Raw genomic sequence first — 16150 nt, 5'->3', positions numbered from 1 at the left:
TGATCATCACTTAGGTCACCGTCTCCTTATTTGTCGACATTTTGGTTCATTGACATTTACCGATTCGAAATCGCACCACAGTAAGTATTCTTGAAGAAACATCCTCGCACACTTGGAGAAATAGGAGGACGTATTTTTTTATGAGTGGCGATTTGCAGTCAAAGTGTTTTGAGGATCTTAAACGTCAGCTCAATTTGATAGGAGTGAACAAATTGCCCTTAGGAAGTTTGTTCCAAATTGGACTTCCCCAGACAATATATGAAAGCATATTTTTCACACCGTTTTCAATCATCTCTATCAGCAACCATTTTACCGTTTGTCACCATGACAGGAGACAAACAAACAACCTATAACTTAATTTTTTTTTATTTGACTTATTTACTGCAAGGGGCACTGGGTCTCTTCCTTAAAAGCTATTTATATTTTCTCATGCGTATTACTTTTTCACGTGTCTTCTGCAAGATTGACTTTAGTGGGTTGTTTATGTTTTTTATCGACGTGTGGAAACTGTGTAGATATCAGAAATATTGTGCTTTTGTCTCTTAGAATCTTAAAAATATTGTCTCTCTATTAAAGTGTGCTGTCTCTCAGTTGTATCTTATTCACAGTATAGTTTGTCAGACGAGACAACTATACGTATATGCACATATATTTGAATTTTACATGGATATACTGTTGATCTATTACTTTATGGCAAACAGGTATTACTGTTTGCTTTGTAAGGCTGTCATCACTAGTCACATTACCAAAAAGTTTTTATTTTCTTGTAATTCCTGAAAAGGTATAAATATATATGCACATAGACACATTTGTGTATATAAATCCATTTATTTTATATAAATATACTTATGGTGTATTTATATACATAAACTGATGTGTGTCTACACACAATCACAAATAAATAAATACACTGATAGATACAAGTGTGAATGTGTGTGTACCCTCCATCTAGAAGCATGATGTAAGAGAATTTATGATTTCCATGCATATAACGAATCATGTCAACATTGTTAATCTTCGCTCCTGAGATAACATTCCACATTTAGCACATACTAAATTTCCATATACATCTGGATCAGCCTCTGATATTTTCATCGATCCACTCACATATCGAATGAATAATTTTGAGCCCGGCTTTAAGCGATTGCATGGCATTTCATCATGTGGATGTACAATAATGCGTCTAGCTTATTTCCTCCTCTGTGCCTTTCGCATTGTTTCTTTGAGATCCATTCTTTGAATTCATCCAATACCAATACCGTAAAAGTTCTTGAAACATATTTTCAATACAGTCTCGGAAAGAACTTAGGGACAACTGACGTCTCCACCAGGCGACGTGCCTGCCCCACCATATCCACACCGGCGTTTACACCTTTGAGAATGTTAGCTAACTGGAGAGGCTGCAATAGCATCTTGACTCAGTTGTGAGTTTTGGTAATTAATTGATCATTTGAAACATACACTGTCAGCACCCAGCACGGTTATTCAAATGCAACTCAACAAGAAGGTTGTGACCCGGTGAGAGTTAATCCAGAAGCCTTCAAAGTTCCAGACAACCTTCGTGAATGTGCTTGGGAGTAGGAGAAATGCCACTTGGCGGTTCTGAGCCTGGTAATATTATAATATAATGGTGACACCTTGCTCTTCCTAGTAGGACCTCTTAAGCCACTCTCGGTCTTCAAGGTGTGGGTTCTGCGGTGCGGAGCAAAGCTGCTTTCTGGAGGTGTGATGACCCCCCTCACTGAGGTGGCAGCCTGGTTCGGTCCCCCATGGCTGCAGCTGCATGAGGACCTTCTATCAGCTCAGCCCTATGCGCCCCTGCACTCAGGCCGGTGGGAATGGTGGTTGGACCCACCCATGCTTGGTTGGGTTAAATCTTTCTCTCCCTGAGACTGGATAGCACCCTGCCCAAAGCCTGGCCCTAGACACTTCTTCTGCTTTTTTTTTTTTTTTTAATGTTTATTTATTTCTGAGAGAGAGAGACAGAGAGAGAGAGAGAAAATGAGAGTGGGGAAGGGCAGAGAGAGAGGGAGACCCAGAATCCAAAGCAGGCTCCAGGCTCTGAACTGTCAGCGCAGAGCCCGATGCGGGGCTCGAACTCATAAACCGTAATATCATGACTTGAGCTGAAGTCGAACACTCGACTGAGCCACCCAGGCACCCCGGCCCTAGAAACTTCTATTGCTGCTACAGGTTAAGCCCTCCCCTCGCCTTTCTTTCCCTTGGGAGGAAAGCTTTGGGGGCGGCCTGTGGCTTTGTCCGTGACTCAAGGCTCTCCTGGTTCACTCTGGCCCCTCCGTTACAGCCCATGCACTTGGGGCATCCGGAAACTCATAGATGGGAAACTGAATTTCAGAAGCTCCTTCAGATCCACGCTCGGCCACGTCTGCGGCTGGAAATGCACGGTGGCCCATCGGGGAGATCCTGGTAGAGGTCTGACTCGTGTCGTGGAGGGGAAATGTCACGGGGGGAGGGGCAGTTTCTGCCCCTGCTTTGTTGCCAGGCAGAACCCTTCTTGAAGAGTGTGGTTTGTCAAATCGAGTGACCCCCAGAGGCTGAGGGATGCCTTCCTGATTCACTACCAGCAGCCAGCAGCCTGGTCCCCAAGGACAGGATGCAGCTAATAATTGCCAGGTCTGAGGGGAGCCAGGAAAAGCAAATCACTGCGGCTGTTAAACAGGACTATGAATAGGAGGACTCAGCACCGAGAGAGATAAAACCAGAGGCAAGAAGCAGCTCACATCTCACCAGTCGCAGCCGCCGAGCTGCTAAATTACGAGAGAGACTGTGTTCGCTGCTTAGCCCAGGCTGTGTGGGGTAGAAGGTGTCAGAGAGAGGTTCGCCGGCCTGGCCTTCACAGCGGCATCAAAACCCCAGCGACTGCCTCGGGACCAGGCATGGGAGGAGCATAAGGCAAGCCCTCCTACCCCAAACCCCGAAGCCCCCAAACAAAACCAAGCCCCAGTGCTCCTGTGCATTCCTGTGTCAAACACCATAATCCCCTGCTGCAAATCAGTCCCCCAAATAGAATGTAAATAAGACATTTCAGGTACCAACTTAACAAAGCACGCCATTGACTCAATCAATCAATCATGTTTGTGGGCACAAAAAGTTTTCTATAGATGCTTTAACTGAGCCACAGAAAGAGGGGGGTGGTGAATGTTTTACAAGGCAGTATAAATATTTGCCTGCACTAACAAACGTGTATATTTAAGAACCAGAGGGAAGGGGTTGTTGAAGAGTGAGTAACAGGATGCGAGCTGTTCCACATCAAATGGAATTTTCTAAAAATAGGTTTGACAATGCCCCCCCCCCCCAGACTGGACAGTGTCAGAGGAAAGGGCGGGGGCAGGGCTGGTGAGGAAGGGTGGTCAGAGTCTCCAACGTCTCAGAGCAAATCTTCCCTGGAGTCACGTGACTGCATTTGTCCGTGACTGAAATAGAGTTGAAATACCTTACTTTTAACCCCACTGATTTTTTTTTTTTTAATGTGTATTTATTTTGGAGAGGGAGACATAGAGAGACAGAGACAGAGCGCCAGTGGGAGAGGGGCAGAGAGAGACAGAGAGAGGGAGACAGAATCGGAGGCAGGCTCCAGGCTCTAAGCTGTCAGCACAGAGCCCGACGCGGGGCTCGAACCCACGAACTGAAATCAAGCCTCGGATGCTGAACTGACCAAGCCACCCAGGGGCTGCTACCTATGGATTTCCAATCGTAAACATAATAATTGTGAGATGTGATTGTTGTCAATGCCCTGGATCATATTGTTGGTTTATTTCCCATTTTGGAGATTCAAGAGAGGGTCCCATGGAGGAGACGGGGTTGAAGAATGAGTTAGATTTCCAATTGCAGAAAGACAATGAGGGTGGGCGAGAGTGCAGTACTTTACGATGAAGCGATAGTATAGAGAAAATATTTGCTTATCGTCTGCTCTGGGCTCTGCATTGGGTGTATAACAAAGACCAAGTTACGGTCTACGATTTTAATGTGTTTAACGAATTGGTGAAGCAAAACATTTACATACATATCTATGGCACAAGTTTCAGGGATTAACGATGTCACAAGATAGTTATAAATGGCGTATTACATGCTTTTATTTTGTTTATTGTTTTAATATGAAATGTATTGTCAAATTGGTTTCCATACAACAGCCAGTGCTCATCCCAACAGGTGCCCTCCTCCATGCCCAAGCAGGAAAGAATATCTAATGGAAAAAAGACGGTCTCTTTAGCAAATGGTGCTGGGAGAACTGGATGGCAACATGCAGAAGAATGAAACTAGACCACTTTCTTACACCATTCACGAAAACAAACTCAAAATGCATGAAGGACCTGAATGTGAGACAGGAAACCATCAAAACCCTAGAGGAGACAGCAGGAAAAAAGGTCTCTGACCTCAGCTGCAGCGATTTCCTACGTGCTTTTAGAAAAGGCAAACGCTTTCCCCAATGAGCTTGGTCAGGGAGGACTTGCTGGGGGACAGGAGCTGAAATGCATCTGGAAATACGAGTAGAGACCAGTAATCAGAAGGGGCGTGTGCAGACATAGCTCCTCTGTGTTTGTGCGGATGCCTATAGCACACGCAGAGGGCAATCCAAACGGGGTAGGGTCTGTAAAGAGATTTGGGAAGGGAACGTAGGAAATGTTGGCCACATACGGCTTCAGAGAGCTTTAAAGGACAGGCTGAGAGATTTGGAATATGTCCGACGACACCAGTAAATCTCTGATGGCTTAGAACGAGATGATTCTTCGTACAGAGACTATAGTTTTCTGGCACGCCAGCCTCGCTCGTGCTTTGTCACCAGCCGCCCTTTGTTGTCGAGTTCTTTAAATGTGTCTGCCTGACATAGCTGGTGACATCACCCAGGCCTCCCGCGTCTCGCCAACTAACCTGGTCTCTGTCTCGGCACGCACCTGTACACTGAAACGGATCGAACGTTCTCTCGTTCTGGGCAGTGCTAGATTTGAAAACAAAATGTGCCTTTCAATTTAAAAAAGGAAGTCGCTGCCTTCCTTAACTAAAAACTAGCAAAATCTTTGTCGAGACGGTCCGCAACTGGAACCGAAGATAGGATTTCGAGCGGAGAGAAGACGATCGCCATTAAGGACGTATCTAGAAAAGATATTTGGGAAATAATTCATCCTGGGCAAAGCACTTTGTGAACAGCTACATTTCTCTCGGTCCAAAAGCCTTTCAAAAGTTTCTGCAAATTGGCATGTCTGCCTGAATATCTAACCCTTCCAACACGCTGTTATATTAACGCCCTGATCTGCTCTGACAAATTTGTCATTACCTCATGCTCATTTTAAAAACGGGAGGAGCTTGATTGGCCTCCCGTGTGGCTGAAAATATAGGAGTCTGAAATGTAAGTGCCTCTATTTAACACAAACCTGGAAGGTAACGCGGGTTGCCACTAAAGAATAGCATCAAATATACAGAAACCAGATTCTCAGATGATGCTTTGTCTCCATATTCAGCCCACACATCCCATTGCTAGGGCCCTCTTCTAGAAGCAAGGAAAAGCTCTGAAAAGGCAGGCTACGGTTTCAGTCGTTTATATACATTTTAATGGATTTATAATTGGATTCAGGATTCCAGCTGGAAAGCAGGGGTAGGAAGTAGGGGAAATGTGTCCCTGGGTATTTCCTTTATAGGGATCGTTAAGGAACAAGCTACACACTGAAACGGGAGAGAGGTGGGAATTTGGTAACCCCCGAATTAAAGAATATGTTCAACCAAATATCAGAGAGAAGTCGCCCTTAAAAAGCTAAGCGTCTGCCATCGAGCTGAAGAGGCTGACAATTTTGACATCCGGAGTCTGATCATTAATATGATTATTCATTCCAACCCGCACTAAGTCATTCTATTTGCATTAACTAAATATATTATGAATAGAAGTCAAGCTGGCCATGGCAATAAATGGAATATGGAGATTCCATTTACTTCCTTGGCAGAAACCCAATATGCTTCCATTTTCTTTTCTCCCTTCACAATGGACACAGCTGGGAACCTGCATATATAAACAAGAAGGCCTGAGCTGTTGTTTTTAATTCCTCTTCCACTTGACAATTTTCACAATTACAACTTTTGCTAATTTCAAAGTGATCCCAGCCTATTTCCCCAGATCACAAAAACACAAATTGCCGTGCATCCCAGCAAGGCACATAGAAATGTTCTATCTCCGCCTCCCTGGGTTTCCCCCCACCCCCACCCCGCCATAGATATCTGTGCAAATCTGACAATGAAACAGAGCTTGAAGTATTAAACAGTCACTACGGTTGGGTAAACTCTTATCTAGTCATTAAACAAAAATTGAATTATTAAGGCTGTTACTAAGCCGGTAATAATGAACAGAATCGGTGACGGGCGTCTGCCTAAAAGCTGTGCTCTCTCTCTCTCTCTCTCGGTGTTCTGCTTTGCAAGACGAATAAGCGATTTCAAAGGTGCTCTTTTTTATTTTCCCAGATATTCCTGAGACACTCTAGGCCGAGCATCCCCCTTCGCGATCGCCAGTTGGTGTTAATAGGGGACTTTGGCCGTTTTTCTCAAATGTCTTTGATTCCACTTATCTTTCCACCATGTCCTCGGGGTGACTTTACAGCCACGCTCAGGCCTGTTTGACGTGGGACTTTCTCTCGGACTAAACTCCAGGTTGCTGTTCGTCTGTCCCTCCCTCAGTCCTGCACTTACGGGTGTGAATGTGCTCTCTCAACCGTGTCTGTCACATCACTCGTACCGAGACCCAGACTATCCCCCCGCCGCCCTGGAATCTCATTCTGGTCCTTCCTGCAAATTAGCACTTGCCTCCTCCCTCCAAACACACACACACACACACACACACACACACGTGCACACACATGCACAGAGCCAGACATACATACATTCACACGCACACAGAGACTCACATGGACACACGCATATACTCATTCATATGCACACACACAGACACACACACGGACACACAAACCACACACGCGTTATTGTCAAAGCCAGGGACTGATTGTATCCCATTCCAGCCTCTGCCGTACTCACATTTTCTTTATCTTGACACATAGTTTGCGTTTGCTGCTAGGGGTCTGTGATTTCACAAATTACTCTGGGTGAACGTTTTCCTTCCGGGAAACCGTGACTCCCTTCGGAGCTTCTCTGATGTTTCTGTCCACTTTGTACCGTCTAGCAATTTAGTTCGTGCGCAATGGACACCCAAGAAAGACTTTTAATTATCCGCCTCTCCCAGAGCCACGTTTTGTTGCGTTTTTCTTTGCCCGGTTCCCTAATCGCCGTGGTCCTCATGGCCCTGACGCCCTTGTGGTTCTGGTCAGCCTGCAGTCATCACCGTATCTGGCTCCCTTTTCAACCTAGATGGTGTTGGTTTCTGTAAGCCAGACAAGCAAGGCCCCCACCTCTCCTCAAGTGGTTCTTTTTTTTTTTAATTTTTAATGTTTACATATTATTTTGAGGGAGAGACAGAGTGTGAGCAGGGGAGGAGCAGAGAGAGAGGGAGATACAGAGTCTGAAACAGGCTCCGGGCTCCGAGCTGTCAGCACGGAGCCCGACGTGGGGCTCGGACTCACACACCTCGAGATCATGACCTGATCCGAAGCCGGACGCTTAACCGACTGACGTCCTCAGGGGCCCCTACCCTCCAGTGCTTCTATCCACATATGCTGCTGTGCTCCCGTAGAGTGAACGAGAGAGCGGTCCAAGGCAGTAAACTCGTGCCTAACATGTACTCGACACAGCCTCGTGGAGCTCCTCACTCCCCACATCTTGTGGCACTTTTCTTGTAACAAGTTTTTAAAAAGGCATTATTTTATGTTAAATATAGCAGGGACACAGGCATGCACATAAAATACAACGTATATAATGTAATGAATTGTGCAAGGCCAGCACCTCTGTCATGGCCACCCATACCAGGGACTAGAAAGGCAGGCCCTGAGTGTGACAACATACTCCCCCCCTCTTTCATTGAAGTCACTTCCTTACTTGTCTTTATATTGCATCCCCGGGTGTGAGCCATTACACTATTGTTTGCTTTGCCCATTTATTTTCATTATATCATCACTTTTAAGAATTCAAGACCAATTGCTTTCTAAGTATTAATTCCACATGAATGCTTCATTAAGCTCTGTGTTTCACAGTTAACTTACATAAACTATACGTGTATCATATTATCTATCTACATCCGTATGTACACCTGTATTCTTCTCTCTACCTCAATCTCTCCCTCTGTCTCTCTCTCCACCTCCCTATCTAACTATATATACGTATATATACATAGTTATGTATATATATGTATATAACTATGTATGTATGTATATATATACATATACAGTAAAACCTTGGTTTGCAAGCATAATTCGTTCTGGAAACATGCTTGTTATCCAAAGCACTTGTATATCAAAGCGAATTTCCCCATAAGAAATAATAGAAACTCAGGTGATTCATTCCATAGCTCAAAAATATTCATATAAAAATGATTACAATACTGTAATATAATACAAAATAATAAAGGAGATATAAAATATAAAGTGACATAAACAAATTAGCCTGTGCTTAGGTGGAAAACCTGTGTGGCTGGTATGAGGGAGACAAGAGAAGGAAGGGTTACCGTGTAGGACGAATTTCACTGTCACTAATGGAATCACTGCTTTCTATTGGCTCAAAGGAATCTTTTTATTTTCATGCAACTTTAACAAGGAACCTATCCAATGACACTTGCTTTTGTCTCCTTTGAGGATTTTGTGGAAATTTGACATTACATTGACCATCACCCACAATCCCGCAGAGACAGAGACAGAGACAGAGACAGAGAGAGAGAGAGGACATTGGCTCATTGTGATCACATGACATCTGGCACCACATGCTACTCATATCGCAAGATATCGCCCATTTATCAAGTTAAAATTTATCACAAATGTTTGCTTGTGGAACACTCGCAGAATGAGTTACTCACAATCCAAGGTTTTACTATATATATAGATACATGTATGTATATGTATATACAGCAAATATATAGAGTATAATGTTTGAGTATATATAGCAAATATATAGAGATACATATACTTAGATATATCTATCTATCTATCTATATAAACATATATATCACTTAAACATAAATGTCATTGCTACTTAATTGTCATCTTGATTTTGAGCTATTATGGTCAGACCTCTGTGATTTTCAACTACTTAAATTTTGGAATAAATTAACAATGATGACACTGAACTAAGAGAAAATGTCAATATAAAACATCCTTGGATATGTTAATACTTATGGGTACCGACGGGACACCAGAGAAAAAGAAAAGTTTTGTTAAAGGACTGTTATAAAATCTACAAAGATTACTTGGAGAAAAATTACCTTTCATGCCAGGAAGTACTCTGGAATATAATGTTGAGTACAATTCAGACAATGATTTTCTTCAGAAGGGTTCAAATGATTTGCAGACATTGTCGTCTTGTTCGTCCAGCCTCTTAAGGGTGTTGAACAGTGGGTAGGTCGCGATGATCTTATTTTGAGCCAAGCAAAAGAGGCAGAAAGGAAGGGCAGCAATGACAAGGGAGCAAATTAAATTAACGCAGAATCCTAGGATTCCTGTAAGACTTCACTGCCTCGGACCTGGGACAGCTAGCAGTCCAAAGCGAAACAAGTATAAAAAGCCAAGCCGGAGTTCTGAGTTTGACGTCGAAGTAAGATAAAAAGCAAGAAAATCAGCCAAGAAACTCAGCGTAGGCTTTTCCTGGGAGTTATGATTGAAAGGATGTCCCCCGGCGAGACCAGCAGAGCGCTGAGGGATTTTCGGCATCATTGAAACAGAATTAGCAGACAATGTCAGGGCACTGAGATAGTTCTAAACAGGACTGTCAGGCTTGTGTTTGTATTTTTCAGCCTCAGACCCAGGGGCAGGATGCATTTTATGATGAAGTCGACATAACAAGGAGAGAGTTAAGGCCCATTTTTTTTTAAGTGTATTTCTTTATTTTGAGAGAGGTAGAGACAGTGTGAGTAGGGGAGGGACAGGCAGAGAAGGACAGTTGTTGAAGCACAGTGAATGTGATGCTTTAACTTCATTTCAATACTACGTCTCTGAGTCTCATTCTGCTAATAAGAGGTATGATCAGACTACAGGATTCCCCTCTTCCTTGGAATTAAAAAGATGCTGTAGCAAATACAATGGAGGGCCACACAATACTATGGACCATGGGGTTGACCTCAGTCCCATGTAAATGGGCTCAAAGTATCAATAAGACCTATCCAGGCTCAAATGTACAAGACACAAAGACGACTTAAAAAATCTGCAAATACACATCTACCCTCATTATTAAGCAGAATAATAGTGACTTATGGGTGAATACATCTGCATGTACTCACAATACAGAGTGCATAAAACCTCCTAAAGTTGTTTCTACTTATGATAAAGGTTTTCTTTTCCATTTGAAAAAAAAAAGGGGGGGAGGGAAGAATGCAAAAAGTCTGGTAGTTAAGCTAACTCGGCATTCGCTTGATAATTAGTTGAGTTATTGGCCTGTTGATGGCTCTAACTTGTGCTTCAAGTGCTATTTGATTCATGTAGGTCACCTCAAAGCAGTGAAAAAGTCATTGTTTTAGGACTTTGAACTCACAGAGATATCTACACTGCATTTTCTTAATGGACACAGCATGGTGTATTCGTCTTGAAAAGGGATAGGTAAAAAGTTCATGGATATTTTGCACCTATGCTTGTGGATGGAGAGAAAGCAGATCCATATTCGGTCTAGATTCATATTCCGAGGGATTGACTGACATTTTCTTATGACCACTGTGATTTCACGCCAGGTTTTAAAAGCATATTGTCACCTATAGACCCGGATTTGCTTTCACAAGGAGTTGAAGAACGTTCTGAGAAATCGTTATGGCGGTTCTAAGACCAGTTAAGCTTCCCAGAGTCACATGTGCAAGGTTGCCTCTATCACGTCATTAAGTCTATGAAAAAAGAAACATGCCTTCTCATCTCAGTATCTCTCTCTGGTTTGCATTAGTGTGGAACAGAATGGAACCAGGCAAGAGTGAAGAGTTTCTACACTTTGAGACCATTTAAGCTGCGTCTGCAAAATGGCTCCTCGAACCTGCCCAGAACCTAAACCATCCGCTAAAACCTGAGAATGAGGTTTTAGCCTCATAGTATGGTTGAGAGGACTCCGTGAGCCCCTACAGAGTACTCTCGTGATGTGTCAGCACAGTGATCCATCCCCCTACTCTGCCCACATCCCCAATAAATCAACACCAGGCCTCAGTGATTCTGCTTGGAAGGGTCCTTTGACTATGTCTTCTTCTGTTCTTCTCCACGGAAGCTTCTCTAATTTACCACCATTCGTCATCTGAAATATGGAAACCAGCCCCACCTGACCTTTCACCTCTGCTGTGCTTTCTTCGAATAGAATCTCCCTTCCTGGAGCCAGACCTGCCTTCTCAAAACAAAAGTAAACATGGCCATCTCCTGCTTAAAACCCCTTGGTGCTACCCCCAAAGGCCCCAAGATAAAGTCAACTTCCTTCATGTGGCTTCCAGAGCCACCCACGACCTGAGGCTGTGCAGATTTCTGGGGTGGTGTTTGAGCTCTCTTTCTCAGCCTTCGGTCCTCCACAAAAATAGCATTCACAGAAGAGAAAACCGAGTCTTCCAGATGAAAACCCTTGCCCCACAGATGATGGCAAACAAAAGCAACAACAACGGCTAAGATCGGTAGCCCCGGTCTGTCCGAATCTCCAGGTCTCATCCACTATGGCACACGCCTTCCTCAAATCCTGCCCACCTCCCGTCGTGAAGAATATTCTGCTTCATCAGTGTGGTCTGTTCACTTCTAATTTCTCTATCTTCTCTGGCTCTCAGGGAACCTGTGGTCTGAGCTGGAATTTGGGCACAGAAGGCTCCTGACGTTTGAGGCTCTGAGGAGATACCTGTGTGGCTCCTGTGGCAGAGGCTTTGAGTGGGGCCTGGGCAGGGGCAACAGAGAGGCTCACTCACCCTCTGCCCCCGGTGACCCTCGCCGATGGGGATAGAACCTTATGTACCTAGGGGCGCCTGGGTGGCACAGTCGGTTAAGCGTCCGACTTCAGCCAGGTCACGATCTCGCGGTCCGGGAGTTCGAGCCCTGCGTCAGGCTCTGGGCTGACGGCTCAGAGCCTGGAGCCTGTTTCCGATTCTGTGTCTCCCTCTCTCTCTGCCCCTCCCCTGTTCATGCTCTGTCTCTCTCTGTCCCAAAAATAAATAAACGTTGAAAAAAAAAATTAAAAAAAAAAAAAAAGAACCTTCTGTACCTCACCGTTAAAGACAGACTGTAGGTATTTCAACTGCGGTGACGGTAATGGTGACAAAGCCGGTCACCACAAGCCACATGCCAGGGTTGCAGTAACACAAGGATCACGGTTTTCCAGATTCCGGCCTTTCACAGGAGACCTCAATAAGGGGGGTAAGCGTTCTCTTTAACCTCGGTATCGGTATGGGAGTGGGATAGACTCACTTTTTCATTTAAACGAAGGAATTACAAAGGAAATCGTTAACTCCTTTACCTTTCAAAATGAGGAAACCGGTAACATTTGTCATAAGTTCAGGTTGAAGAAATATATGTGTAGCTAAATTTGTGCAGGAAAGTTTTAAGAGTTCGTGTGTGTGTCCCCTACAGTCATCAGTTCTACCAAAACACTACCAACCGGACCAGTCCTTCGGAAATCTAGATAATCTGATTACCGATTTTCATAGTCCTGCAAGATTGGATCCATTGTCTCCAAGTTACAGATCACAGGTTAAGAGAATCTAAGTAATTTGCCAAAAGTGCTGGGCAATCTCCCTGATTCCAAAGGATTCGATCTTCCCTCAACCGATCCAGACGCAGGACAATGAGCGTCATCTCCTTCGATCTTTTGCATTGTAGACCCACACTTCTGTGTCTGGGCTGCTATTCGTCCCGACCTTAACCGTCCTGGGAGGCCACGGAGAAAGCTGTGAACCTGAACTTAGGTCACTATACATCTCGAACAGATTTCTCCTTAAATAAAGGGACTCTATCTTTCAAGCTGCCAAACTTACACACACTGATGTTTATTTTTTTTTTTTATTTTTTTTTTTATTTTTTTTTTTCAACGTTTATTTATTTTTGGGACAGAGAGAGACAGAGCATGAACGGGGGAGGGGCAGAGAGAGAGGGAGACACAGAATCGGAAACAGGCTCCAGGCTCTGAGCCATCAGCCCAGAGCCCGACGCGGGGCTACAAACGACCAACCAAGAAGAAGCCAACTCGCCGAAGGCAGACGCGGAACCAACCCACACACCCAGGCGCCCCCACACTGATGTTTAAAATTAAGTGTCATCTTCCTTCTTGCTCATGCAAACTCTAAACTCCAGAATCCTGGATTAAGAAAATGCAAAGGAAGATTGAATCACGCATGTCTGTGGGTCCACAGGTAATGACTCTAAGCAGCTAGTTTCCACTGAAAATGATCACAAAAGTCCACACTTATACTGGGGGTCCTTTCCGCCCTCCACCTCACTCAGCAACTGTGCCCTGCAGAAGAAGGGGGGCTCCAGAAACAGTAACCCACGGGCAGCTCATGAGAAGCCCACTCGGCGGGTGGATGCTGGGCTCCGTGCCACAGAGTGACGACATGACACATTGTGACATTTTAATGAGAATGTGTAAGACTTTACATCTGTCACCTGCAAATCTTGAGGTTGTGGTGGGGGGTGGGCCAGGGAAGGTAGTTGGCAGGAAGTTATTGAAGGCATGGTAAGAATATGAGAGAAGAGGAGAAAGACAAGTGGGAGGGAGAGAGAGAGAGAGAGAGAGAGGAAGTTCGTTACCCAGACCATCCGTTGCGGACCAAATGCACCTGACTGTCTCTGCTGCGCTGAAGGGAACGAGATGTTGAGAAGCATCTGTGTGTAAGAGACCACCCCTGGGCCCTACCTGGCGCTCAGAACAGGGCTTTGTCAGGGGCTTCCGGCCTCGAATCCCCTGCCCGGGTTAGGTTCCTCATCATTTCAAGTTCAAAAACAAAATCCATCCGCCTAGAGTAGTTACCTTCATCTAACTTGGGAAACTGTCATTGCAACAAGGACTTAGCAAACTGGCTGGGAGCCTGACAAGGAAGAACGCAGAGCCTGTGAGCTAAAAGCCCGGCTCCTTGAAGCACCGTTTCCTGGGAAGATGCCTGGGAGCTCAAAGGTAGTTCTGAACCGTGTGCGGGCAGGTCTGGATTCCCGGCCGCTTTTGTAAGCAGCAACCAGAGGAAAGATGTATTTTTTCACAACCGTTGTGCCTACTGAAAGAAAGGGGCCGGAGGCGGTTTGTCTGACCTGTGGTGACATCATGCTGTGTTGTGACAGGCTGCAACACAAGAAGCAAACAAATGACATTCAGTCCCTCATGGGACGGTGATGTCACAGACACCTCTGAACGAGGGACGTAGGGAGTTAGTCGCGGAGGCGGGCAGGAAGGTGCCATCTGGTTGGAGAGGAAGAAATAATCGGTTTGTCACTTTCTGCACAGTGTGGTTTTGTACTTCCGTTTGTATTTACTTCTAAAGTCTCTATAAAGCCAGGAAACTAATCTCTTGACGTTTTCATACGTGGCTTGACATCACAGAGCTGAGTTCTGCGCTGGTTTTTGTTTTCTTTTGCGTGACATCATTTGCGTTATTCTGAGCGTCTGTAGCTCTCCTCCTCCCGGGTCATGATTAAGCCTTGAATTGCATATGGATGATTTTTCATTCAGAGATTATCTCCTGAAGCAAATTTCCCATGAACATTTCTAATCCCTCAGGTTTTCTCTTCCTATCACCCCTGCTCCTATGATTAACGCTATTACTGATAATTCTGAACACCTGCTCCGTGCCAAGCTCTGTATTGATGCTCTCTGTACCCAGTTTGTTATTTTGAGGACCCTGCAAGGTGAGCACTATTATGTTATTTTGCAGGTTTGAAAACAAAGAGTAAGGGAAGATAAGTAACCTGCCTCGTGCCACACAGTTTCAAAGTGGTGGAACTAGAATCCTACAAGAAATCCCGGAAGGGAAGAGGAAACTACTCAAAGCAAAGGGATTCCTGGGCACTGGATGAGAAAAGCCACCCAGGGAGCCATGAACTGGCCACTCTCCATTAAATGCCGAGGAGAAATCTGGGTCTCTGGGATGAAGCGAGCTCACGGTGCGTATGTTCTTGTCCATGGGCTGTTTGGAATGCTTCTATACGTCAAATTCTAGTCACGGACTCTAGACACAGAGGGTTAAACTCAACATTGCGGATTCTTTCTTAGAGTCTTTGCTACTCCAACCTTAGCCATAGATAAACCACTTTTAATGTGCAGTGCACGTTAACAACTGGGGGACAACGTGGCGATGGTACGGATGCTCCACTCTTGAAGGTTGCAATTTAAAATTACCAGCTTTGGCTGATTTTAACCACCGCCCCCCTCCCACCAAAGGATCCATATCCTACACACCACCAGAAAGGATTAGCCAAAATGGAAATCTGACCACATTTTTTTCACTTGTTGAAAATCCTTCCTAGCCCCCCCTTGGCTCTATCCATGCTGTCCAATATGGTAGCCACTAGTCACATGCAGCTACTGAGCAATTGAAATAGTCAGCCCAAAGTGAGATGCATTGTAACTGCAAACCACACATTAGACTTCAAAGACGTAATAGAAAAGTGAGAGCGTAGAATAACTCACTGATAACTTGTATATTGTACTCATGTGGGAATGACATCACTTGGGATACATTTGATAAAGTGAATTATTATTAAAATTGACTCCAACAAGCAATAAAATAAAAACAGACAAATGGGACCACATCACACAGAAAAGCTTCTGCAGAGCCGATGAAGTAATTAACAGAATGAGAAAAGAATCTGCAAAATGGGAGGAAACTCTTGCAAAGCATGCATCCGATAAAAAGTTAATCTCCAAAATGTGTAAGGGGCTTCTATAAGTCAATAGCAAAATAAGTAATAATTCAATTTAAAAAGAATATGTAGAATTTATATTTCTCCAAAGAAGACATACAAATGGCTTACATATGTCTATAAACATGCTCAATGTCATTAATTATCAGGCAAATGAAAAATTAAAATCCCAGTGAAATATCACCTCACATCTATCCATATATAATTAT

This window comes from Herpailurus yagouaroundi, unplaced genomic scaffold (genome assembly GCF_014898765.1).
Source record: "Herpailurus yagouaroundi ecotype Mexico unplaced genomic scaffold, PumYag 188, whole genome shotgun sequence".
NCBI lineage: Eukaryota > Metazoa > Chordata > Mammalia > Carnivora > Felidae > Herpailurus > Herpailurus yagouaroundi.
Note: the sequence above shows the minus strand (reverse complement) of the source record.